The sequence below is a fragment of the Eleutherodactylus coqui genome, chromosome 1 (genome assembly GCF_035609145.1).
Source record: "Eleutherodactylus coqui strain aEleCoq1 chromosome 1, aEleCoq1.hap1, whole genome shotgun sequence".
NCBI classification, from domain to species: domain Eukaryota; kingdom Metazoa; phylum Chordata; class Amphibia; order Anura; family Eleutherodactylidae; genus Eleutherodactylus; species Eleutherodactylus coqui.
In genome coordinates, this window is record NC_089837.1 from 146,633,159 (window position 1) to 146,658,299 (window position 25,141).

Consider the following 25,141-nt stretch of genomic DNA (forward strand, 5'->3'; position numbering starts at 1 on the left):
AGCCTATCTGTTAGATAGGCTCAGAGCGAAGACCTGACAGCTCTCCTCCCTGCCCCCACAAGGCGGAATATCGCTAGCAATATTCCGTCACGGCCGTGGACAGGGGGCCTAAGGCTACTTTCACACGACGCCTGAGCTGTGGAAATTCTGCTGCAGAATTTCTGTTGCTCATCTGCAGATGACTTTTATGTGCAGATTTTCTCCTGCGCACTGTGTTGCGTTTCTTTATGAGTTCACACTGGCAAACTTTATTTTTATACATTATGAAATTTAAATTTCCAATCAGATTCAGGGCTCAGTCACACGTGCGCATCGGCGCCCGTGTTACTGCAGCCAGCAGACGAACGTACCTGAAGACGGATGTTTCTCTGCAGCGCCAGAGGAAAGAACATGTGACCGGCTTCATTGCCGGTCGTGTTCTTTCAGCAGCGCTGGAGAGAGACATCCGTCTTCAGGTATCGCCGTCTTCTAACTGTCAGTCACACGGGCGCATTGGCGCCGGTGTACGGGTGCCGATGCGCCCGTGTGACTGAGCCCTCAAGGCGTTTCCACAGTGGAAACGCTTCAAAATCTGCAACAAAACTCGCGTTGCAAATTTTGGTGCAGATCTTATGTTTCCCATTGATCTCTATTGAAAACATCCACAGCAGATAGGCGGAATATCTGTAACGTAAACAGACTCGCTGCAGATTTCACAACCGCAGCGTTTTACCGCAACAAAAAAAAATCTGCAATGTGTGAGGGCTCAGTCACACGGGAGCATTCGGGGCGCCGATGCGCTCGTCTTCCTGCAGGATAAGACGGCCGCACTGCAGGTACCAACGATTCTCCACACCGTCGGCAGAAAGAACACATGCAGGTGCGGCCGTCTTCTTCGTGCAGGAAGATGGGCGCATCGGCGCCTGGATGTGCCCGTGTGACTGAGCCCTGAAGGAGATTTGTCAAATCTCAAATCTCATTCACTTGTACTGCAAATGCTGTGGAATTTCTGCAGTGATTCTGCCATAGAAAAGCCAGAATCATTTAATACTACCTCTGCGAAGGCAGGCTAATTCAGAATGGACAACCAATATGGTTTGCTACTTTTGCAAATATTCCTGCAACATTCTCACTTCCAATTCAGTACACCTGGGAATATTTATATATTTTTGTTGGAAATTGTTTTGAGAAAAGCATACAGCAAGGAATGCTGTAAAATAGCACCTATTTTACTTTTTTTTTTTAAATAGCGTTTTTTATTTCCTTTTTTAAACTGGGATTTTTGGAACTATTTTAATTTTTTTTAACCTTTCAACATTGATCATAGCATGTGAAGGCCCATTTAGACCCAACGATTATCACTGAAAAATCGCTCAATAGACTTCTTTTGAGCGTTAATCGTTGTGTGCATTTACACGGCAAGATGATTGCTCAAAATTCGCTCAAATGGCAGTTTAAGTGACAGTTTTGAGCGTTCACTTCTCATAAGTGTGTAAATGGCTCCCGCTGTATGCAGAAGTCAAGCGGGACCGCTATCTTCTGCTTACAGCTGTTGTCTTCTCGGAACGCTCAGTGGGTATACAGCTGAGCTCTTCGAGCGGGGGTATGCAGAACACAGCTAGACCGCTGTCTTCTACATACTCCTGCTCTGTTCACAAAGCGCTCAACTGGTATACAGCTAAGCACTCCGAGCAGGGTATACAGTAGACAGCTGGATCGCTGTCTTCTGCATACTCCTGCTCTGTTCACAAAGCGCTCAGCTGGTATACAGCTAAGCACTCCGAGCGGGGTATACAGAAGACAGCTGGACCGCTTGTCTTCTGCATACTCCTGCTGTGTTCTCCGAGCGGGATACCAGCTGAAACAATAGTATCAGAGGTATCCCGCTGAGAACTCAGCGCGCGATCCTGCTAAGACTTATTGTTGTCTTTCAGCTTGCTGAAAGACAACAATGAGCGAATCGTTAAAGAAAACTTCACGATGTATGTGCAGTTAGACCCAACGAGTCTCGCTCAAAAGACGGCTTTGAGCGAATTTTGAGCTACAATCGTTAGGTCTAAATGGGCCTTTAGTAGAGATGAGCGAGCACCAAAATGCTCGGGTGCTCGTTATTCGGGACGAACTTTTCGCGATGCTCGAGGGTTCGTTTCGAGTAACGAACCCCATTGAAGTCAATGGGCGACCCGAGCATTTTTGTATTTCGCCGATGCTCGCTAAGGTTTCCTTGTGTGAAAATCTGGGCAATTCAAGAAAGTGATGGGAACGACACAGCAACGGATAGGGCAGGCGAGGGGCTACATGTTGGGCTGCATCTCAAGTTCACAGGTCCCACTATTAAGCCACAATACCGGCAAGAGTGGGCCCCCCCCCCTCCCAACAACTTTTACTTCTGAAAAGCCCTCATTAGCAATGCACACCTTAGCTAAGCACCACACTACCTCCAACAAAGCACAATCACTGCCTGCATGACACTCCGCTGCCACTTCTCCTGGGTTACATGCTGCCCAACCCCCCCCCCCCCCCCGCACGACCCAGTGTCCACAGCGCACACCAAACTGTCCCTGCGCAGCCTTCAGCTGCCCTCATGCCACACCACCCTCATGTCTATGTATAAGTGCGTCTGCCACAGGAAAAGCAGGCACACACTGCAAAGGGTTGGCATGGCTAGGCAGCGACCCCCCCATAAAAGGGGCGGGCTGATAGTCCACAATGCTGTACAGAAGCAATGAGAAATCCAATCCTGTGCCACCTCCATCTGGAGCTGCACACGTGGCCATAGCAATGGGGAACCTATGTGCCACACACTATTCATTCTGTCAAGGTGTCTGCACGCCCCAGTCAGACCGCGTTTTTTTTATAAATAGTCACAGGCAGGTACAACTCCGCAATAGGAATTCCGTGTGCACCCATGCTGTGTGCCAGGAAGCCACCGGCGGTACATAGAAATATCCCATTGCATTGCCCAACACAGCTGAGGTAGTAATGTCGTGCTTAATGCAGGTGGGCTTCGGCCCACACTGCATGCCCCAGTCAGACTGGGGTTCTTTTCAAGTGTACAGATGTAGTAAAAACTCCGTGTGCACCTACAGCATGGGTGGCTCCCTGGAACCCACTGGCGGTACATAGAAATATCCCATTGCATTGCCCAACACAGCTGAGGTAGTAATGTCGTGCTTAATGCAGGTGGGCTTCGGCCCACACTGCATGCCCCAGTCTGACTGGGGTTCTTTTCAAGTGTACAGATGTAGTAAAAACTCTGTGTGCACCTACAGCATGGGTGGGTGCCAGGAAGCCACCGGCGGTACATAGAAATATCCCATTGCATTGCCCAACACAGCTGAGGTAGTAATGTCGTGCTTAATGCGGGTGGGCTAAAAATTTATTTGATTACACTGTAGGCGAGGGCCCACAAAAATTGCTGTATCAACAGTACTAATGTACCTGAAAAAAATTGGCCATGGCCAACCAAGAGGGCAGGTGAAACCCATTAATCGCTTTGGTTAATGTGGCTTAAGTGGTAACTAGGCCAGGAGGCAGCCCAGTGTAACGAAAAATTGGTTCAAGTTAAAGTTCCAACGCTTTTCAGAGCATTGAAACATCTAAAAATTGTTTAGAAAAATTATGAGTGAGCCTTGTGGCCCTAAGAAAAATTGCCCGTTCAGCGTGATTACGTGAGGTTTCAGGAGGAGGAGCAGGAGGAGGAATATTAGACACAGATTGATGAAGCAGAAATGTCCCCGTTTTGGATGGTGAGAGAGAACGATGCTTCCATCCGCGGGTGCAGCCTACGTATTGCTTACGTATCCCTGCTGTCCGCTGGTGGAGAAGAGAAGTCTGGGGAAATCCAGGCTTTGTTCATCTTGATGAGTGTTAGCCTCTCGGCACTGTCAGTTGACAGGCGGGTACGCTTATCTGTGATGATTCCTCCAGCCGCACTAAACACCCTCTCCGACAAGACGCTAGCCGCAGGACAAGCAAGCACCTCCAGGGCATACAGCGCTAATTCAGGCCACGTGTCCAGCTTCGACACCCAGTAGTTGTAGGGGGCAGAGGCGTCACCGAGGATGGTCGTGCGATCGGCTACGTACTCCCTCACCATCCTTTTACAGTGCTCCCGCCGACTCAGCCTTGACTGGGGAGCGGTGACACAGTCTTGCTGGGGAGCCATAAAGCTGGCCAGGCCCTTAAAGACTGTTGCACTGTCCTGGCTGTACATGCTGCTCGATCTACGCACCTCCCCTGCTACATGGCCCTCGGAACTGCGCCTTCTGCCACTAGCGCTGTCGGATGGGAATTTTACCATCAGCTTGTCCGCCAGGGTCCTGTGGTATAGCAACACTCTCGAACCCCTTTTCTCTTTGGGAATGAGACTGGGAAGGTTCTCCTTATAGCGTGGGTCGAGCAGTGTGTACACCCAGTAATCCGTAGTGGCCAGAATGCGTTGAATGCGAGGGTCACGAGAAAGGCATCCTAACATGAAGTCAGCCATGTGTGCCAGGGTACCTGTACGCAACACATGGCTGTCCGCACTAGGAAGATCACTTTCAGGATCCTCCTCCTCCTCCTCCTCCTCAGGCCATACACGCTGAAATGATGACAGGCAAGCAGCATGGGTACCGTCAGCAGTGGGCCAAGCTGTCTCTTCCCCCTCCTCCTCATCCTCCTCATCCTCCTCCTCCTCCTCCTGAACGCGCTGAGATATAGACAGGAGGGTGCTCTGACTATCCGGCGACATACTGTCTTCCCCCGCCTCTGTTTCCGAGCGCAAAGCGGCTGCCTTTGTGGTTTGCAGGGAACTTCTCAAGATGCATAGCAGAGGAATGGTGATGCTAATGATTGCAGCATCGCCGCTCACCACCTGGGTAGACTGATCAAAGTTTCGAAGGACCTGGCAGATGTCTGCCAACCAGGCCCACTCTTCTGAAAAGAATTGAGGAGGCTGACTCCCACTGCGCCGCCCATGTTGGAGTTGGTATTCCACTATAGCTCTACGCTGCTCATAGAGCCTAGCCAACATGTGGAGCGTAGAGTTCCACCGTGTGGGCACGTCGCACAGCAGTCGGTGCACTGGCAGATTAAAGCGATGTTGCAGGGTGCGCAGGGTGGCAGCGTCCGTGTGGGACTTGCGGAAATGTGCGCAGAGCCGGCGCACCTTTACGAGCAGGTCTGACAAGCGTGGGTAGCTTTTCAGAAAGCGCTCAACCACCAAATTAAAGACGTGGGCCAGGCATGGCACGTGCGTGAGGCTGCCGAGCTGCAGAGCCGCCACCAGGTTACGGCCGTTGTCACACACGACCATGCCCGGTTGGAGGCTCAGCGGCGCAAGCCAACGGTCGGTCTGCTCTGTCAGACCCTGCAGCAGTTCGTCGGCCGTGTGCCTCCTATCTCCTAAGCTGAGTAGTTTCAGCACGGCCTGCTGACGCTTGCCCACCGCTGTGCTGCCACGCCGCGCGACACCGACTGCTGGCGACGTCCTGCTGCTGCTGACACATCTTGATTGCGAGACAGAGGTTGAGGAGGAGGAGGAGGAGGGTGCTTTAGTGGAAGAAGCATACACCGCCGCAGATACCACCACCGAGCTGGGGCCCGCAATTCTGGGGGTGGGTAGGACGTGAGCGGTCCCAGGCTCTGACTCTGTCCCAGCCTCCACTAAATTCACCCAATGTGCCGTCAGGGAGATGTAGTGGCCCTGCCCGCCTGTGCTTGTCCACGTGTCCGTAGTTAAGTGGACCTTGCCACTAACCGCATTGGTGAGGGCGCGTACAATGTTGCGGGAGACGTGGTCGTGCAGGGCTGGGACGGCACATCGGGAAAAGTAGTGGCGACTGGGAACTGAGTAGCGCGGGGCCGCCGCCGCCATCATAGCTTTGAAGGACTCCGTTTCCACAACCCTATACGGCAGCATCTCAAGGCTGATAAATTTGGCTATGTGGACGGTTAACGATTGAGCGTGCGGGTGCGTGGTGGCGTACTTGCGCTTGCGCTCCAACACTTGCGCTAGCGACGGCTGGACTGTGCGGTGCGAGACATTGGTGGATGGGGCCGAGGACAGCGGAGGTGAGGCTGTGGGTGCAGGCCATGAGACGGTTGTGCCTGTGTCCTGAGAGGGAGGTTGGATCTCAGTGGCAGGTTGGGGCACAGGGGGAGAGGCAGCGGTGCAAACCGGAGGCGGTGAACGGCCTTCGTCCCACCTTGTGGGGTGCTTGGCCATCATATGTCTGCGCATGCTGGTGGTGGTGAGGCTGTTGGTGGTGGCTCCCCGGCTGATCTTGGTGCGACAAAGGTTGCACACCACTGTTCGTCGGTCGTCAGGCGTCTCTGTGAAAAACTGCCAGACCTTAGAGCACCTCGGCCTCTGCAGGGTGGCATGGCGCGAGGGTGTGCTTTGGGAAACAGTTGGTGGATTATTCGGTCTGGCCCTGCCTCTACCCCTGGCCACCGCACTGCCTCTTGCAACCTGCCCTGCTGATGCCCTTGCCTCCCCCTCTGAAGACCTGTCCTGAGTAGGCGTTGCACACCAGGTGGGGTCAGTCACCTCATCGTACTGCTGCTCTTCCTCCGAATCCTCTGTGCGCTGCTCCCTTGGACTTACTGCCCTTACTACTACCTCACTGCAAGACAACTATGTCTCATCGTCATCGTCCTCCTCACCCACAGAAAGTTCTTGAGACAGTTGGCGGAAGTCCCCAGCCTCTTCCCCCGGACCCCGGGAACTTTCGAATGGTTGGGCATCAGTGACGATAAACTCCTCTGGTGGGAGAGGAACCGCTGCTGCCCAATCTAAGCAGGGGCCCGAGAACAGTTCCTGGGAGTGTTCCCGCTCCTGAGCAGGTGTCATTGTAGTGGAGAGAGAAGGCTGGGAGGAAGGAGGAGCAGCAGACAGAGGATTCGGATTTGCAGCACTGGACGGCGCAGAACTGTGGGTGGATGATTGCTTGCTCGAAGCACTTTCTGCCATCCAGGACAGGACCTGCTCACACTGCTCATTTTCTAATAAAGGTCTCCCGCGTGGACCCATTAATTGGGCGATGAATGTGGGGACGCCAGAAACGTGCCTCTCTCCTAATCGCGCAGCAGTCGGCTGCGACACACCTGGATCAGGAGCTCGGCCTGTGCCCACACCCTCACTTGGCCCTCCGCGTCCTCGGCCACGTCCACGTCCACGTCCTCTAGGCTTACCCTACCCCTCAGCATGCTGTATTACCAGTGATTTGATTTCCCAGGCAGGAAATAAATTGGCGCAAGCCTGCAGGCCAAATATAATGTTTTCGCTTTTTTGCAAAGGGAAGACCCCACTGCGTATATTCAATGAACAAGAAGTTTAATATCTGTGGTGTGGCCCTCAAAAAGTGTCACACAACTATAGTGTAGCAGAGTTATTAACTCTAGCAGAGCAGGTATTTGCCAGTCAGGAAAGACAATGGTGCTAGGCTGCAGTAAAGCGTAGCTGGTTGCGTCTGATTTTTGTACGTTGTACACGCAGCACACACGTACACGGAGACCTTAGGACTGACACAGGCAGGCCAAATATAATTTTTTTCCTTTTTAGCTTAGGGAAGACCCCACTGCGTATATTCAATGAACAAGAAGTTTAATATCTGTGATGTGGCCCTCAAAAAGTGTCACACAACTATAGTGTAGCAGAGTTATTAACTCTAGCAGAGCAGGTATTTGCCAGTCAGGAAAGACAATGGCGCTAGGCTGCAGTAAAGCGTAGCTGGTTGCGTCTGATTTTTGTACGTAGTACACGCAGCACACACGTACACGCAGACCTTAGGACTGACACAGGCAGGCCAAATATAATTTCTTTTCCTTTTTAGCAAAGGGAAGACCCCACTGCGTGTATTCAATGAATAATAAATGTCTTCTGGCCCTGCCTACACAATTCTATCCCTGTAGTATTAATGCCGGGTGCAATGCTCTGCACAGCCGGTTTTGAGAAAAAAAAAAAAATGCAACACTGCTAACAGCAGCCTGGACAGTACTGCACACGGATAGAAGTGGCCCTAGAAAGGACCGTTGGGGTTCTTGAAGCCTACACTAACTCCTAACACTCTCCCTGCCTAACCCCCACTTCTGTCCCTATTGCAGGGCGCAATGCTCTGCAGATCCAATTTTGGACAAAAAAAATAAAAAATACTGTGCTAACACAGTACTGCACACTAGTAGATGTGGCCCTGAGAAGGGCCGTTGGGGTTCTTGAAGCCTACACTGACTCCTAACGCTCTCCCTACAGCAGCACCAGCAGCAGCACTTTCCCTCAGCTAAGTCACAAGGCATGTGTGGCGAGCCGCGGGAGGGGCCGATTTATATACTCGGGTGACACCTGATCTCGCCAGCCACTCACAGCAGGGGGGTGGTATAGGGCTTGAACGTCACAGGGGGAAGTTGTAATGCCTTCCCTGTCTTTCAATTGGCCAGAAAAGCGCGCTAACGTCTCAGAGAGGAAACTGAAAGTAACCGGAACACCGCGTGGTGCTCGTTACGAGTAACGAGCATCCCGAACACCCTAATATTCGCACGAATATCAAGCTCGGACGAGTACGTTCGCTCATCTCTAGCCTTTAGCGATTAACAGCAGAGATTGGAGTTCTCTGCAGTCCCCCCTGTTGTAGTGAGACTCCAGCTATCAGCTAAAGATGGATCAGCCTGCGTACATGTATGACATTTTGAGCAAATGCCTTTCCTTGCATGACATACATGCACAACATGCAGCGGGAATGGATGAAAGGGTTGTCCGACTTTATACATTTATTAGGGGCTTCTTTTCAGTGGCATTTTTTTTTATTCACACATTTTTACATGCGTAATATCTGATGCTTTTTTCCCCTATAGAGAAAAAAACCCAAAAAAACAGCAAACCTACAGCGTGCCGCAACTGCTATGCAGAAGAAAAAAAACGCTGCAAAAAAAACCCAACTGTCTGTAGCTCATTTCCTAGTTCTCTATTGATGTACAGATAACATTCCCATAGAAGTTTATGGGAAGTGTGCAAATATGCTCACAAATGCACAATATGTTTTGCAATTCCGTGAAAAAAAGAACACATCTGGACCTCATTAGGCTAAATAACCTTTTAAATCGGGGCGGGGGTGTTTAGCACGCGCATGTGAACGGGCCCTTCATGCGCAAAAAGTACAGTACTATGCACCGATATGTGCGCCAATGTATCTTGGTAACAGCGCGAATGCATAGCATTGAAGTGTGCGCAATAGCGCATATATTTGTGTGAATAAGCCCTTAAAGACGACTTATCACTGCTTAATGTTTGCATTCCCCATTAATTAAGAATCCTGGAGCATTGCTCTTCGTACGCTGCCTTGCTGTGATTCCTCCTGAATATGTGTAGTTAAGGGGACTGTGCGAGTAATTTACAGATCTAGTATGCGCCAAACTTTAATTTATTTAATGCTTTGCAGTTTGGCATGTTACGCAATTTGAGTAGCCATTAACTTGTAATTACTGTCGGGCTGTACAAATTGTGTAGGTGTGCTAAGCGTCTGTGTCTTGCATCTGTAATTTCTATTTAATCCCTTAATGCCTATTTTGTACCTTAATTTTTATCGTTGTAATGAAAAAGCCAGAACTTTTTAACTTTTTGTTGACATATCCATATGAGGGCTTGGGGGAAAAGTTGTATTTTTTATTAGTATGACTTTAGGGTATAAGGTGTTGTAAAACTTGTATTTTTTTTTAGGGGGGGGAGAATATAAAGAAGAACACATTGATTTATTGATTTGTTTTTATTGGCGCCGTTTACCAATCGGTTAAAAAAACCTTTTTCCGTTGTTTGGCATTTAAGGTAAACATCTACTGCCTATGTTTTTTTGTTGTTGTGTGTGTTTTTTATTTTAATAAAAGTGCGCTGTAGGGAGTTTTTTTATTTTATAGTGGATTTTTTTTCTAAATCTTTTTTTAAACTATTTTTTAGTCCTTCATTCAGTCCTGCATTTCTTCTGTAATTCAATGAATTATGCATATGATGTCAGTCGCTAGGCTGAGTGACATAACAGACACGGAAACCATTGTCAGGTCTCTGGTTGCCATGGGAAGCCATCATCACCTCTCACTGCCACCTGCAGAATAAAAGGGGTTAAACGGTCAGGGACAGAGGTTTTTCAGCTTAAGGGCTCTTTCACACGAGCGCATATATGGAGCATTTTCACTCCTAGGCGTATATACGCGCCCATGAGAGGCATTGATTTTCAATGCATCCATTCACATGAGCGAATATACGGCGCGTAAATACACCGGCAGAGTGAAATTTAGAACATATACGCCAATATACATGGCCAATATACCCCCCCGAGTCCTATAGACTCCTACGGTTGTGTGGGTGGACAAGAAAACGCTGGCCGTGATTGCGGAAAAACGCCCGTTCAGGCGCTTATACGGAGCGGGCGTGAAAACGTAAAAACGCCGTCGCTGTATTTGCTCTCATGTGAAAGTGCCCTATGGCTGTTAGAGCAGGAGACTCGCATGGGAGCTAAAATTATGTATGAAAGATCACTAAGGGGTTAAACTAGCTGTCCATGTGTAAAAATAGAAAACAATCATATACTCCCCTTTCGTGGCTCCCTGTTGTGTCCGGCCTCACAGCTTCAGGTCTTCCCTGTGACCTACTGTTTACAGGCTGCAGCAGACTGTGTACAAGATGTCACAAACTGCTGAAGCCAATGAGATAGCTCAACAATCAATTACTGAGACCTGTCATTGGCTGCAGCAGCCTGTGACGTTCAGTACACAGGCTGCTGCAGCCTGTAGACAATACATCAGAGAGGAAACCCGGAGCTGGACACAACCGGGAACCAGGAAAGGTGAGTATTAACTGGTTTATTATTTTTAGACACGTTTAATTAAAAATTCAATAGGACTTTAAAAACTTTTTATGGCTAAAAACTCTTGGGTTCTGAGTCCAGTTCTAGTCATGTGACTTTTTAAGAGAAGAATAGAGAATGGTATGTGTCAGCTGAGTAAGGACTCATGCACATGAATGGCAGTGCTCAGAAGATGTATGGCTTCCTAGTACAGAGCTGCATGGCCTCTGTGTACTGACCTGCAGGCTCTGTCAAGTACATATGTATGCAGATACATATATTTACGGTATATATGGAACCTCATGCATCATGTCTAGATTGTTTTTGCTTTCATATGCCTTGATATGAAATCCAAAGCCCACAAAGGGCAGTAGAGAGGGAAAAAATATACATTATTTGACCCAAATCATAAAGTGACTAGCAGAGCTAAATGACATGTGTAAAGCTATTGATTACAGCTTGCTGTACAACCTTTAAAGGCAACCTTTCTAAAATGTACAGTCAATGAGAGCAGTCACCCCTTTCTGTAGGAACAACAATAGTATTGAGTGAACCAAACCAGTAAAATCCTGTTTTGGTTAGAACTTTGTAAAAAGTTAGGTTCAGAACAAACCTAAACTGAGTTTTAAGCAATCTTCTACCCGAAACAGGGTTCTGCTGGTTAAGTTTACTCAACACGAAACGCCAATAAAACAAAATCCATAAAACAATGGTGGAACTTTTAGTTTTTTGTTTTTTTTTAATAAAACTTGTGTATAACACTATCTATAACTCTGAGGCTGGCAAGAAAATCGCGCAAGATTTAGGCGCAGAAATATAAAGCCCATTCTTTTGAACGGGGTCATACACATCAGCGATGTTTTTCTGCATGCCACCGCGATGGGATGCAGGAACCAAATTGTGACATGGTTTATCTCCCTGTGTACACTTTGCTTTCAATGGGGCTGGCGGCAGCATCAAACCACACAATGCGAGGTCTCACATGGAAAACAATGGGAGAAACTCTACGATCCTCCAATGCGGCTGTCGATTGATTCTTTCCCAAAATGATACGAGGCTGTTATGACATGAAAATGCCTCGCATCCGCGGGGAATTCACATGGTGGGGAGTGTGATATGGGGCCATGATTCACGGCGCTATATCACGCTCGACTGTGTGAAGTTAGCCTGAGAGTGTTATGCTGGGTTTTTATGGCTCTTAGGGCTCTTTCACAGGAGCGTACTTTCAGCGCAAAATAGGTGCGTGAAAAGAACACTTCTAAGAGAACCAATGGTTTCCTATAGAAGCGTTTCGTGAATTTTAGACATGCTAAATACTTGCACCTTCAAAAGATAGATCATGCGTGGCTACATTGTCCGCATCTATGGTCCGTGCTGTGAAAAAAGATAAGAGCTATCCTATCTTTGGTGCGAGCTGCGCAGGAGTTTTCATTGACTCTATGGGAGCTGGAGTCTATGGAAACTCCTGCGCAGGAAAATAGGATTACAAGTCATTAGGAGGATTTCTGCTAACTGAACGAATACCCAGCTGCTTACAGCAGGACATTTAAAACGTGCTTCCCAGAAGGACATTTCAAATGTCCCGTTGTAAACCTCTGTTAGTCCTCGCGAGGATGAGGGGACTCCCTGAGGGTTCCCTTAATCCCCAAGAGGACTAATAGGAATTTACAGTGGAGCATTTAAAATGTGTTTCTGGGCAGCACGTTTTAAATGTCCCACTGTAAGCAGCTGGGAATTCCTTCACCCCGCTGCTGGGCAATTCCTCAGCAGGGCGGGGGGGGGGGGGGGGGGCAGTGGGGAACTCCCTCAACCTCTCTCCCCAATGCTAGAGGGATCCACCCTCTAGCCCCCACCACCTCTCTATTTGCTATGGGGAATCCCTGTGAGAAGCCATATAGCCCCATCTCCTCTTTATGCTCTATTGGTTATCCCTTGGGGATCCCCATAGCAGGGAGAGAGAGAGCTGGGCTATGGAGGATTAACCCACAGCAAGGAGAAAGAGAGAGAGAGCAGGGCTATGAGTTAATTCTGGATAGCCCTGCTCTCTCTCTCCCCATAATGGGGACCTCTCTCTGGGCTCCTTCACACTGGTGAGAGCGATATGGGGCCGTGATTCACGGCCTGATATCTCTTTCGCTATCCTTCTGAAAACCACGGGAAGTGAGGAGTTTTCACATGGAAATAGCCTCACATCCCTGTGGAGGTTCCCTTCATCCCAGCAACATGCTGCTCCAGTGAAAGGATGATTTTCATGTGCATGAAGCTCGGGTAAAATTGCCCATTTATGCCATTTTTAGTACAGTATAGGTGCAATTTATTTTGCGCATCTGTACTATGCTAAAACCACGCTCATGTGAACGAGCCCTTAGTCAATGTTCTACTGCAGTTTTAGGGGTTTAGGCAGGAGCTTAACTATAGGGGATGTAGGGGATGCGGTTGCACTCGGGACCAGGAGCCTTAGGGGATGCATAAGGCCTCTCTTCTCCATATAGGGAGCCCAGTGCTATGAATAAAGCATTATAGTTGGGGGCCCTGTTACAGGTTTTGCATTGGGGCCCAGAAACTTCAAGTTACACCTCTGGGTTTGGGGGAACTTCTGATTCAGTATGAACTAATTCACTATAATGAATCTCTTATGCCTATCAGAAAATCCTTCCAGGTCCAGAGTATTTACACCCTTGCGTTTAATGGGGAGCATGTTCTTGCAGACACAGCCTAAAATAAAACCTCAGGTCTTTCTTCAGTACCACGGAATAGAAATAATCTGTTTACTGTCTTTAAGGGGTTGATGAAATATGGACTTGGCATATATGATATTAACTAAAGATGAGCGAACACCAAAATGCTCGGGTGTTCGTTATTCGGAACGAACTTCCCGCGATGTTCGAGGGTTCGTTTCGAATAACGAACCCCATTGAAGTCAATGGGCGACCGGAGCATTTTTGTATTTCGCCGATGCTCGCTAAGGTTTTCATGTGTGAAAATCTGGGCAATTCAACAAAGTGATCGGAACGACACAGCAACGGATAGGGCAGGCGAGGGGCTACATGTTGGGCTGCATCTCAAGTTTACAGGTCCCACTATTAAGCCACAATAGCGGCAAGAGTGCCCCCCCCCTCCCAACAACTTTTACTTCTGAAAAGCCCTCATTAGCAATGCATACCTTAGCTAAGCACCACACTACCTCCAACAAAGCACAATCACTGCCTGCATGACACTCCGCTGCCACTTCTCCTGGGTTACATGCTGACCAACCCCCCCGCACGACCCAGTGTCCACAGCGCACACCAAGTTGTCCCTGCGCAGCCTTCAGCTGCCCTCATGCCACGCCACACTCATGTCTATTTATAAGTGCGTCTGCCATGAGGAGGAACCGCAGGCACACACTGCAGAGGGTTGGCACGGCTAGGCAGCGACCCTCTTTAAAAGGGGCCGGGCGATAGCCCACAATGCTTTCCGGAAGCAATGAGAAATATAATCCTGTGCCACCGCCATCAGGAGCTGCACACGTGGGCATAGCAATGGGGAACCTATGTGCCACACACTATTCATTCTGTCAAGGTGTCTGCATGCCCCAGTCAGACCGGGCTTTTTAATTCATAGACACAGGCAGGTACAACCCCCTATTGTGAAGTCCCTGTGGACCGACAGCATGGGTGGCTCCCTGGAACCCACCGGCGGTACATAAAAATATCCCATTGCATTGCCCAACACAGCTGAGGTAGTAATGTCGTGCTTAATGCAGGTGGGCTTCGGCCCACACTGCATGCCCCAGTCTGACTGGGGTTCTTTAGATGTGCTTTCAGATGCATTTATAATTCTCTGTGGACCCACAGCATGGGTGGGTGCCAGGAAGCCACCGGCAGTACATAAAAATATCCCATTGCATTGCCCAACACAGCTGAGGTAGTAATGTCGTGCTTAATGCAGGTGGGCTTCGGCCCACACTGCATGCCCCAGTCAGACTGGGGTTCTTTACAAGTGGACACATGTAGGTTACACTCCGTGTGCACCTACAGTATGGGTGGCTCCCTGGAACCCACCGGCGGTACATAAAAATATCCCATTGCATTGCCCAACACAGCTGAGGTAACGTCAGCTGTAATGCAGGTGGGCTAAAAATTAATTTGATTACACTGTAGGCGAGGGCCCACAAAAATTGCTGTATCAACAGTACTAATGTACATCCAAAAAATTGGCCATGGCCAGCCAAGAGGGCAGGTGAAACCCATTAATCGCTTTGGTTAATGTGGCTTAAGTGGTAACTAGGCCTGGAGGCAGCCCAGTGTAACGAAAAATTGGTTCAAGTTAAAGTTCCAACGCTTTTAAGCGCATTGAAACTTTTAAAAATTGTTCAGAAAAATTATTTGAGTGAGCCTTGTGGCCCTAAGAAAAATTGCCCGTTCAGCGTGATTACGTGAGGTTTCAGGAGGAGGAGCAGGAGGAGGAGGAGGAATATTAGACACAGATTGATGAAGCAGAAATGTCCCCGTTTTGGATGGTGAGAGAGAACGTAGCTTCCATCCGCGGGTGCAGCCTACGTATTGCTTACGTATCCTTGCTGTCTGCTGGTGGAGAAGAGAAGTCTGGGGAAATCCAGGCTTTGTTCATCTTGATGAGTGTTAGCCTGTCGGCACTGTCGGTTGACAAGCGGCTACGCTTATCTGTGATGATTCCCCCAGCCGCACTAAACACCCTCTCCGACAAGACGCTAGCCGCAGGACAAGCAAGCACCTCCAGGGCATACAGCGCTAGTTCAGGCCACGTGTCCAGCTTCGACACCCAGTAGTTGTAGGTGGCAGAGGCGTTACGGAGGACGGTCGTGCGATCGGCTGCATACTCCCTCACCATCCTTTTACAGTGCTCCAGCCGACTCAGCCTTGACTGGGGAGCGGTGACACAGTCTTGGTGGGGAGCCATAAAGCTGTCCAGGCCCTTAAAGACTGTTGCACTGCCTGGGATGTACATGCTGCTCGATCTCCGCACCTCCCCTGCTACCTTGCCCTCGGTACTGCGCCTTCTGCCACTAGCGCTGTCGGCTGGGAATTTTACCATCAGCTTGTCCGCAAGGGTCCTGTGGTATAGCAACACTCTCGAACCCCTTTCCTCTTCGGGAATGAGAGTGGGCAGGTTCTCCTTATAGCGTGGGTCGAGCAGTGTGTACACCCAGTAATCCGTTGTGGCCAGAATGCGTGCAACGCGAGGGTCACGAGAAAGGCATCCTAACATGAAGTCAGCCATGTGTGCCAGGGTACCTGTACGCAACACATGGCTGTCTTCACTAGGAAGATCACTTGCAGGATCCTCCTCCTCCTCCTCCTCTTCCTCCTCCTCAGGCCATACACGCTGAAAGGATGACAGGCAATCAGCCGGTGTACCGTCAGCAGCGGGCCAAGCTGTCTCTTCCCCCTCCTCCTCATCCTCCTCATGCTCCTCCTCCTCCTCCTCAACGCGCTGAGAAATAGACAGGAGGGTGCCCTGACTATCCAGCGGCATACTGTCTTCCCCCGCCCCCGTTTCCGAGCGAAAAGCAGCTGCCTTTATGCTTTGCAGGGAATTTCTCAAGATGCATAGCAGAGGAATGGTGACGCTAATGATTGCAGCATCGCCGCTCACCACCTGGGTAGACTCCTCAAAATTACCAAGGACATGGCAGATGTCTGCCAACCAGGCCCACTCTTCTGAAAAGAATTGAGGAGGCTGACTCCCACTGCGCCGCCCATGTTGGAGTTGGTATTCGACTATAGCTCTACGCTGTTCATAGAGCCTGGCCAACATGTGGAGCGTAGAGTTCCACCGTGTGGGCACGTCGTACAGCAGTCGGTGCACTGGCAGCTTAAAGCGATGTTGCAGGGTGCGCAGGGTGGCAGCGTCCGTGTGGGACTTGCGGAAATGTGCGCAGAGCCGGCGCGCCTTTACGAGCAGGTCTGACAAGCGTGGGTAGCTTTTCAGAAAGCGCTGAACCACCAAATTAAAGACGTGGGCCAGGCATGGCACGTGCGTGAGGCTGCCGAGCTGCAGAGCCGCCACCAGGTTACGGCCGTTGTCACACACGACCATGCCCGGTTGGAGGCTCAGCGGCGCAAGCCAGCGGTCGGTCTGCTGTGTCAGACCCTGCAGCAGTTCGTGGGCCGTGTGCCTCTTATCTCCTAAGCTGAGTAGTTTCAGCACGGCCTGCTGACGCTTGCCCACCGCTGTGCTGCCACACCGCGCGACACCGACTGCTGGCGACATGCTGCTGCTAACACATCTTGATTGCGAGACAGAGGTTGCGGAGGAGGAGAAAAGTAGTGGCGACTGGGAACTGAGTAGCGCGGGGCCACCGCCTCCATGATACTTTTGAAGGGCTCCGTTTCCACAACCCTATACGGCAGCATCTCAAGGCTGATGAATTTTGCTATGCGCACGGTTAACGTTTGAGCGTGCGGGTGTGTGGCGGTGTACTTGCGCTTGCGCTCCAACAGTTGCGCAAGCGACGGCTGGACAGTGCGCTGAACTACACTGGTGGATGGGGCCGAGGACAGCGGAGGTGTGGGTGTGGGTGCAGGCCATGAGGCGGTAGTGCCCGTGTCCTGAGAGGGGGGTTGGATCTCAGTGGCAGGTTGGGGCACAGGGGGAGAGGCAGGGGTGCAAACTGGAGGCGGTGAACGGCCTTCGTCCCACCTTGTGGGGTGCTTGGCCATCATATGTCTGCGCATGCTGGTGGTGGTGAGGCTGTTGGTGTTGGCTCCCCGGCTGAGCTTTGCGCGACAAAGGTTGCACACCACTGTTCGTCGGTCGTCAGGCGTCTCTGTGAAAAACTGCCAGACCTTAGAGCACCTCGGCCTCTGCAGGGTGGCATGGCGCGAGGGTGTGCTTTGGGAAACACTTGGTGGATTATTCGGTCTGGCCCTGCCTCTACCCCTGGCCACCGCACTGCCTCTTGCAACCTGCCCTGCTGATGCCCTTGCCTCCCCCTCTGAAGACCTGTCCTGAGTAGGCGTTGCACACCAGGTGGGGTCAGTCACCTCATCGTCCTGCTGCTCTTCCTCCGAATCCTCTGTGCGCTGCTCCCTTGGACTTACTGCCCTTACTACTACCTCACTGCAAGACAACTGTGTCTCATCGTCATCGTCCTCCTCACCCACAGAAAGTTCTTGAGACAGTTGGCGGAAGTCCCCAGCCTCTTCCCCCGGACCCCGGGAACTTTCGAATGGTTGGGCATCAGTGACGATAAACTCCTCTGGTGGGAGAGGAACCACTGCTGCCCAATCTGAGCAGGGGCCCGAGAACAGTTCCTGGGAGTGTTCCCGCTCCTGAGCATGTGTCATTGTAGTGGAGTGAGGAGGCTGGGAGGAAGGAGGAGCAGCAGACAGAGGATTCGGATTGGCAGCAGTGGACGGCGCAGAACTGTGGTTGGACGATAGGTTGCTCGAAGCACTTTCTGCCATCCACGACAGGACCTGCTCACACTGCTCATTTTCTAATAACCGTCTCCCGCGTGGACCCATGAATTGTGCGATGACTGTCGGGACGCCAGAAACGTGCCTGTCTACTAATCGCGCAGCAGACGGCTGCGATACACCTAGAACAGGAGTTCGGCCTGTGCCCACACCCTGACTTGGCCCTCCGCGTCCTCGGCCGCGTCCACGTCCTCTAGGCCTACCCCTACCCCTCAGCATGCTGTATTACCAGTGATTTGATTTCACAGGCAGGAAATAAATTGGCGCAAGACTGCAGGCCAAATATAATTTTTTCCCTTTTTTGAAAACGAAACGCCCCACTGCCTCTAGTGAATGAATAATCTAAGTTTAATAACTGTGCTGTGGCCCTGCTAATGTGTCACAGAACGTGAGGGTAGCAGAGTTATTAACTCTGGCAGAGCAGGTATTTTTTTCCCAATTAAGGAAAGCAAATGGCGAAGCCAGCAGTAAACCGTAGCTGGGTGCGTCTGATTTTTTAACGTTGTACACGCAGCTCACACGTGTCCACAGCCCTTAGGACGGACAGAGGCAGGACAAATAGATTTCTTTTCCCTTTTTTTACACCAAAAGGACCCACTGCGTATATTCAATGAATACTAACTGTGTTGTGGCCCTGCCTACACAATTCTTTCCCTGTAGTATCAATGGAGGGTGCAATGCTCTGCAGAGGCGATTTTGAGAAAAAAAAAAATATGCAGCACTGCTAACAGCAGCCAGCACAGTACTGCACACGGTTAAATATGGCCCTAGAAAGGACCGTTGAGGTTCTTGAAGGCTACACTCACTCCTAACACTCTCCCTGCCTATCCAACACTTCTGTCCCTAATGCCGGGTGCAACGCTCTGCAGAGGCGATTTTGAGAAAAAAAAAAAAAAGTCACTGCTAACAGCAGCCAACACACAGGTATTACTGGCCCTAATAAGGACCTTTGGGGTTCTTGAAGCCTACACTAACTGCTATTTCTCTCCCTACAGCAGCTCCGGTACCAGCAGCACTGTCCCTCATCTAACTCACAAGGCATCTGAGGCGAGCCGCGGGAGGGGCCGACTTTTATATTCGGGTGACATCTGATCTTCCCAGCCACTCACAGCAGGGGGGTGGTATAGGGCTTGAACGTCACAGGGGGAAGTTGTAATGCCTTCCCTGTCTTTCAATTGGCCAGAAAAGCGCGCTAACGTCTCAGGGAAGGAAGTGAAAGTAACCCGAATACCGCATGGTGTTCGTTACGAATAACGAACATCCCGAACACCCTAATATTCGCACGAATATCAAGCTCGGACGAATACGTTCGCTCATCTCTAATATTAACTGATAAGTGATAATATTAAAAGCACTGGCAGATGAAGTGAATAACATTGATTATCACAGTATAATGGCACCTGTCAAGTAGTGGGACATATTAGGAAGCAAGTAATGGTCAAGTCTTGAAATTAACCATTGCAAGTCGGAAAAATTGGCAAATGGAAAGCCCTCAGTGAGTTTGACCAGGGCAAAATTGTGATGGATGGATGACTAGGTCAGAGCATCTCCAAAATTGTTAGGTCTTGTGGGGTATTCCAGGTATGTAGTGGTTAATACCTACCAAAAGTGGTCCAAGGATGACAGAGTTGTGGGCCCCAATGCTAATTGACATGCAGAGGAGCACAAACTAACCACTTTGGCCTGATCCCACACAGCTATTATAGCACAAATTGCTGAAAAAGTTAATACTGGCGCCAGGACACATTGTGCAACTCAGTATTCTGTGTATGGGGCTATGTAGCTGAATAGTACCAATGCTGAAATCCGTCCACTACTGGAGGAACCTACAATGTGCATATGAGCATCAGAACTGGACTGTTGAGCATTTGGAGAAGGTGGCCTAGTCTGAGTCACATTTTCTTTAGCATCACATGGAAGGCCATGTTTGTCACTTATGTGGGGAAGAGATAACACTAAGATGCACTGTACAATGGGAAAAATGCAAGTCGGTGTGATGCTCTGAGCAATGTCTCTTAATACATTTGTTGCATATTTGCCTGTCCATGCACTAGGAAAGAAATATGTTGTAGCTCTGAGCTGCGGTAAATTTACACTGTAATTTACACCAATTTGTCATGTAAATGATAGTGAACCTTTTAGATGATTGCTAAGGTCCTGCTAACTTTCACTAGCATTTGTCCATTTTTTTTTTGAAAAGTGGAAAGAATGTCATTAACCCCTTCATGACGCCGCCCTTTTGTTCCCCATTTTCGCTTTTTCCTCCCCCCCTTAAAAAAATCATAACTCCTTTATTTATCCATTAACATCGCTGTGTAAGGGCTTGTTTTTTGTGGGACGAGTTGTATTCTTCAATGGTGCCATTTACTGTACCATATAATGTACTGAAAAACGTTTAAAAAATTCTAACAGGAGAGAAATGGAAAAAAAAACCGACATTCTACCATCGTTCAGTGTGTCTTATTTCTAAGGCGCACAAACTGCACCAAAAGTGACATGATAACTTTATTCTATAGGTCAGTACGATTACTACGATACCAAACTTGTATAGTTTTTTTTTTACTATACTACTCTTTTTTTTTTCAAAGGCATTTAATTTTTTTCAATTATTTTCTGCGGTCATCTTGTGCGCACAATAACTTTTTTATTTTTCCATCGACGTAGTTCAGCGATGGCTCATTTTTTGCGGAATGTTCTATAGTTTCCGTTAGTACTAATTTGCAATGCATATGACTTTTTGAACGCTTTTTATTGCGTATTTTCTGGGAGACATGGTGACTGAACAAGTGCATTTCTGGCGTTCTTTATTTATTTATTTTTTTGGACGACATTCACCATGCGGGGTAAATAATGCACTACTTTGATAGATCGGACTTCTACTGGTGCGGCGATACCAAAGATGTATTTTTATTTTAATATTTATACTTTTTAATTATAGATATGGCAAAAGGGGGGTGATTTAAACTTTTGTTACTTTTTTTTTTTTTACAATTAAAAAAACTTTATTGCTCTTTTTTTCACTTTACTTTTGGGTCCCCCTGGGGGCATATTTGGTATTTCAGCCGCACTTAAGCGGAGCTGCTAATTAGAGCCACCTGATTGGCTCTTCGGCACCACGTGACTACACTGCGTGCACGCGGATTGCCTTAAGCAGCCGTGCACTACACACTACAGTTAAGCAGCCGTGCACTACATACTACACTTAAACAGCCGTGCACGATGAGCCATGCTAACCCTAAACCTAACCCTAACCCTAAACCTAACCCTAACCCTAAACCCTACCTCCCCCCCCCCCCCCCCCGCGGGTCTCGTGAAGTAGCACTCGTGCACATCTCCAAAGGGGGGTCTGTGCAGGGCTGCTTAACTGAAATACCAAATATGCCCCCTGGGGGACTACAGTATGCGAAACTCTGATCGCTCCTGCAGTATGACGTAATGCTATAGCATTACGTCATACTGCATTCTGACAGGCAGCTTATCAAGCCACCCCACGGAGATGGCTTGACAGGCAGTCTCTCAAGGCAGCCCTGGGGCCTTTCAGAAGGCCCCCAGCAGCCATGACACCTGCATGGCTCCCCCAATATCACCAAGGGAGGGCTGTGCGGGACCCCCGAACAGCGTTCGGGGGCTTTACATGCCGCTGTCAGAATTGACACCGGCATTTAAAGGGCTAATATCCGTGATCGTCTGAATGGCCAATCGCGGCTATTGCCCGCGGGTGTCAGCTGCCCCGCGACCTCTCTGCATACATACCCCGACGCTCCAGGACGTTAATGTACATCCTGGAGCGGGAAGGGGTTAAACCAAAAAAGTCACATATTTTTGCAGAAAAATTGCATGGCAGACCCTTGATAAATCACCCGTATAGTTTTATGTGAATGTGACCCAACTTTTCTATAAGCAGCTAGAAGTGATCAGCCTAAAAGCACATAGAGCTTGGCAATTATAGTCTCTATTGGACATAGAGTTTGGTGGTTACAGGTTCTATTGGGTACTTACAGCTCTAAATAAACAGCTCATACTCTGGTGTTTAGTCACACATGCTGGAAGTAGCATGAAAATACTTGCAGGATACACAGGCCTTTTTCTGGTTAGGGAGCACTGTCACCGGCAGACCCAAATAATACACAGTAGTCCAATTCAGGACAAGGTGCTGGAAGTTCAGTGAGGGCTTCTTCACTTGGGCGTGTTTTAGTCCTGTCATGTGTCCGTGATAATGACGAATGCATAATGGGATGAAATGAAACCATTGATTTCAATCGTTTTGTTTTTATTAGCGGTATTCTCGCCCTTTTAATAGTACGGTTGGGAAAAGATAGTACCTGCCCTATCTTTTTCACATGCAGTTAATGCTATGTGTGGGAAAGATCGGGTAGGACCTATTTTCCTGCTGTTTTATTGAAACTCGCGCAATATAGCATAGAGTTTGAATACTCTGAGAAAAAAGTTCATGTTCATGCGCAGCGATGCTTCAAAACAGCGAGCGTAGTTGCGGATACATATGGCCATGTGTTTTCCCCCTAAGACTCACAGGATGACTTCCTTTTCAGCAACGAATGCTGATGTGGTCTCACTCCTCTCTGCAGACCTCCTCCCGATCCCAGCCACAACATCAGTCCCATGCACTGTGTCTCACATCTGAGGGGTTTGGGCAAGTTCACATCATGTTTCACTTTATTCCAAGGGTTCAGTCATGCGTTACATCTAAGAGCCTCGTGTGGTGCAGAGTGTTAAGGCAGCAGAAATGCACTCCTAAGCTCTAGCTCACAACCTGAAGGTACAATCGCTGCATGGTTCAGGTAGCCAGCTGAAGGTTGACTCATCCTTCTGAGTTCAGTAAAATGAGTACCCAGCTTGGTGGGGGGGGGGGGGGGAGTAATAAATAAATTACTTGAAAGTGCTGTGGAATAAGTTGGTGATATACAAATAACAAGATTTATTTATTTTTTAAATTCCGAAAATGTGCTCAGGATGGAACCCTGTATAGAAGCTACTTCTGCCACTGTAAACTCTGCTAAAATGGAGTCCAATAGGTCTTTGTGTTGGCAGGCTTCCAATCACTTGTGGCATTTGATACCAGAAGGAGAAATGTGGTCAGTTTTTTTCACTGATGGTTCAAACAGATTGAGTGCAAAGTCAAATGGATCAGTCCAAGAGCACTACTGTGTAAGCCGTCCGGCTCTTTTCTCCGGCCCTGGAAGTCTTCTTCTCTGTTCTGGAGGCAGGTCAATCAGGGGCAATACTCAGCTGTCATTCAATGACGGCTGGGCACTGCCTCTGATTGGCCACAGCGCTCAGCCAATCAGAGGCAGCACTTTTTGGAGGCAGGGATTTTTCAATTCCCGACCTCCAGAACAGAAGACTGCCGCAGGCGGAGAGAAAAGCGGGACGGCTCTTCTAGGTGAGTTAATATTTTTTTTTTTACTTTTTTTTACAGCTTACTATGAATTTCAGGGAAGGGTTTATATTTTAAGCCCTTCCCTGAAAATCATCGATGCAAACCCACTGCTTTCAATGGGGCACTGCGGTCCCTGTGGGGGTGAAGGAATCCCCTGCCACAGCTGTCACAGCTGTGTCAGGGGAGCTCAATGTTCTCCCTATTGTTTTCAATGGGGCTAACGCTGCTGCCGCTGGCCTCATTGAAGGCAATGGGCGATATCGCCCATTTTTCTTTGCGATGCAAGATTACATTGAAAACATTGCAAATGAGAATGAGACTATTGAAAATCATTGGTTTCATTATCATGCGTTTTCACTCACTCTCGCATCGCAAAGCTATTGCATAGCAAGTAGGTGTCCACCCTCACTCCCACTCTCCTTTTTGGGGTAAATATGAAAGGATATACAGCACTGTGCAAAAGTTTTAGGCTAACTGCACACAGGCGAGTGCAGTATTGGGCCGTGAATCATTGCCGATATCACCCTCGCCAACCTGCGATTTCCTCGCGGTTGCAAGGCGATTTTATATCAAACCCAACTCGTATCACTTCAAGGAAGTAGTAAATCTGTGCCACGGCTAACAGCTGCTGTGGAGGATCGGGGAGTGTCTCCCATTGTTTTCAATAGGGAGACCTTGCATCGCACTTGCATGCATCTAGCATATAGTGTGATTCTGCCGCTAGCCCCATTGAAAACATTGGGCGATGCAATGAGATGGCATGCGCAAAGATAGGACGTGCTGCGATTTATTTCTTGCATCGCAACACGGTGCGATGCGAAGCGGGGAAAAAACATTAAAAGAATGGTTAAAATCACAGAAAGGGAATTATCAAACAGAAAAAAAAAATCACAGAAAGCGGCCACATACTCATGGATACAAGAGGGCAGGCGTATAAACCAGATATCCCTCAATCATGCAGAGGCCAGACTGCTATATGGAGGAGTCAAAAACAGACACATGAGAGGACACTGATGAGACAACCACTCACAGCCCTCTCTATAATGAGGGGGGTGGTTGCTTAGTGTTAATTCCTGCACAAGAAAGTCAAATACAGGAGTCAGACCATATGATATATATAGTGCACCATGCAGGATTACAACCTATTAATGTCACCAGATTTAAAAACAGCAGGCTGCCCTGCACCCCAAAGGTACACCACAGCGGCACTGACACCCTGAGCTCCATCAACAGTCAAAGCCATAATGCACATTATAGATAAGTACTGATAAATGCGAGCTGCTAGCTGATATTTTACCTATAATATGTGAGCCCACAACCCATGGCAAGGGTACTTTCTGTGATTTTTTTTAAATTTGAAAAAATGGGGTTCATATTTGTGCGCCTTGCAATGCACAAATCTTGCACAATTTTATCAGCCATGTGAAAACGGCCTTAGGTATGTGTAAAAAAATGCTGCAAAGTAAGAACAAAGTATGACCCCAAACATCCAGGTACTGTCATTA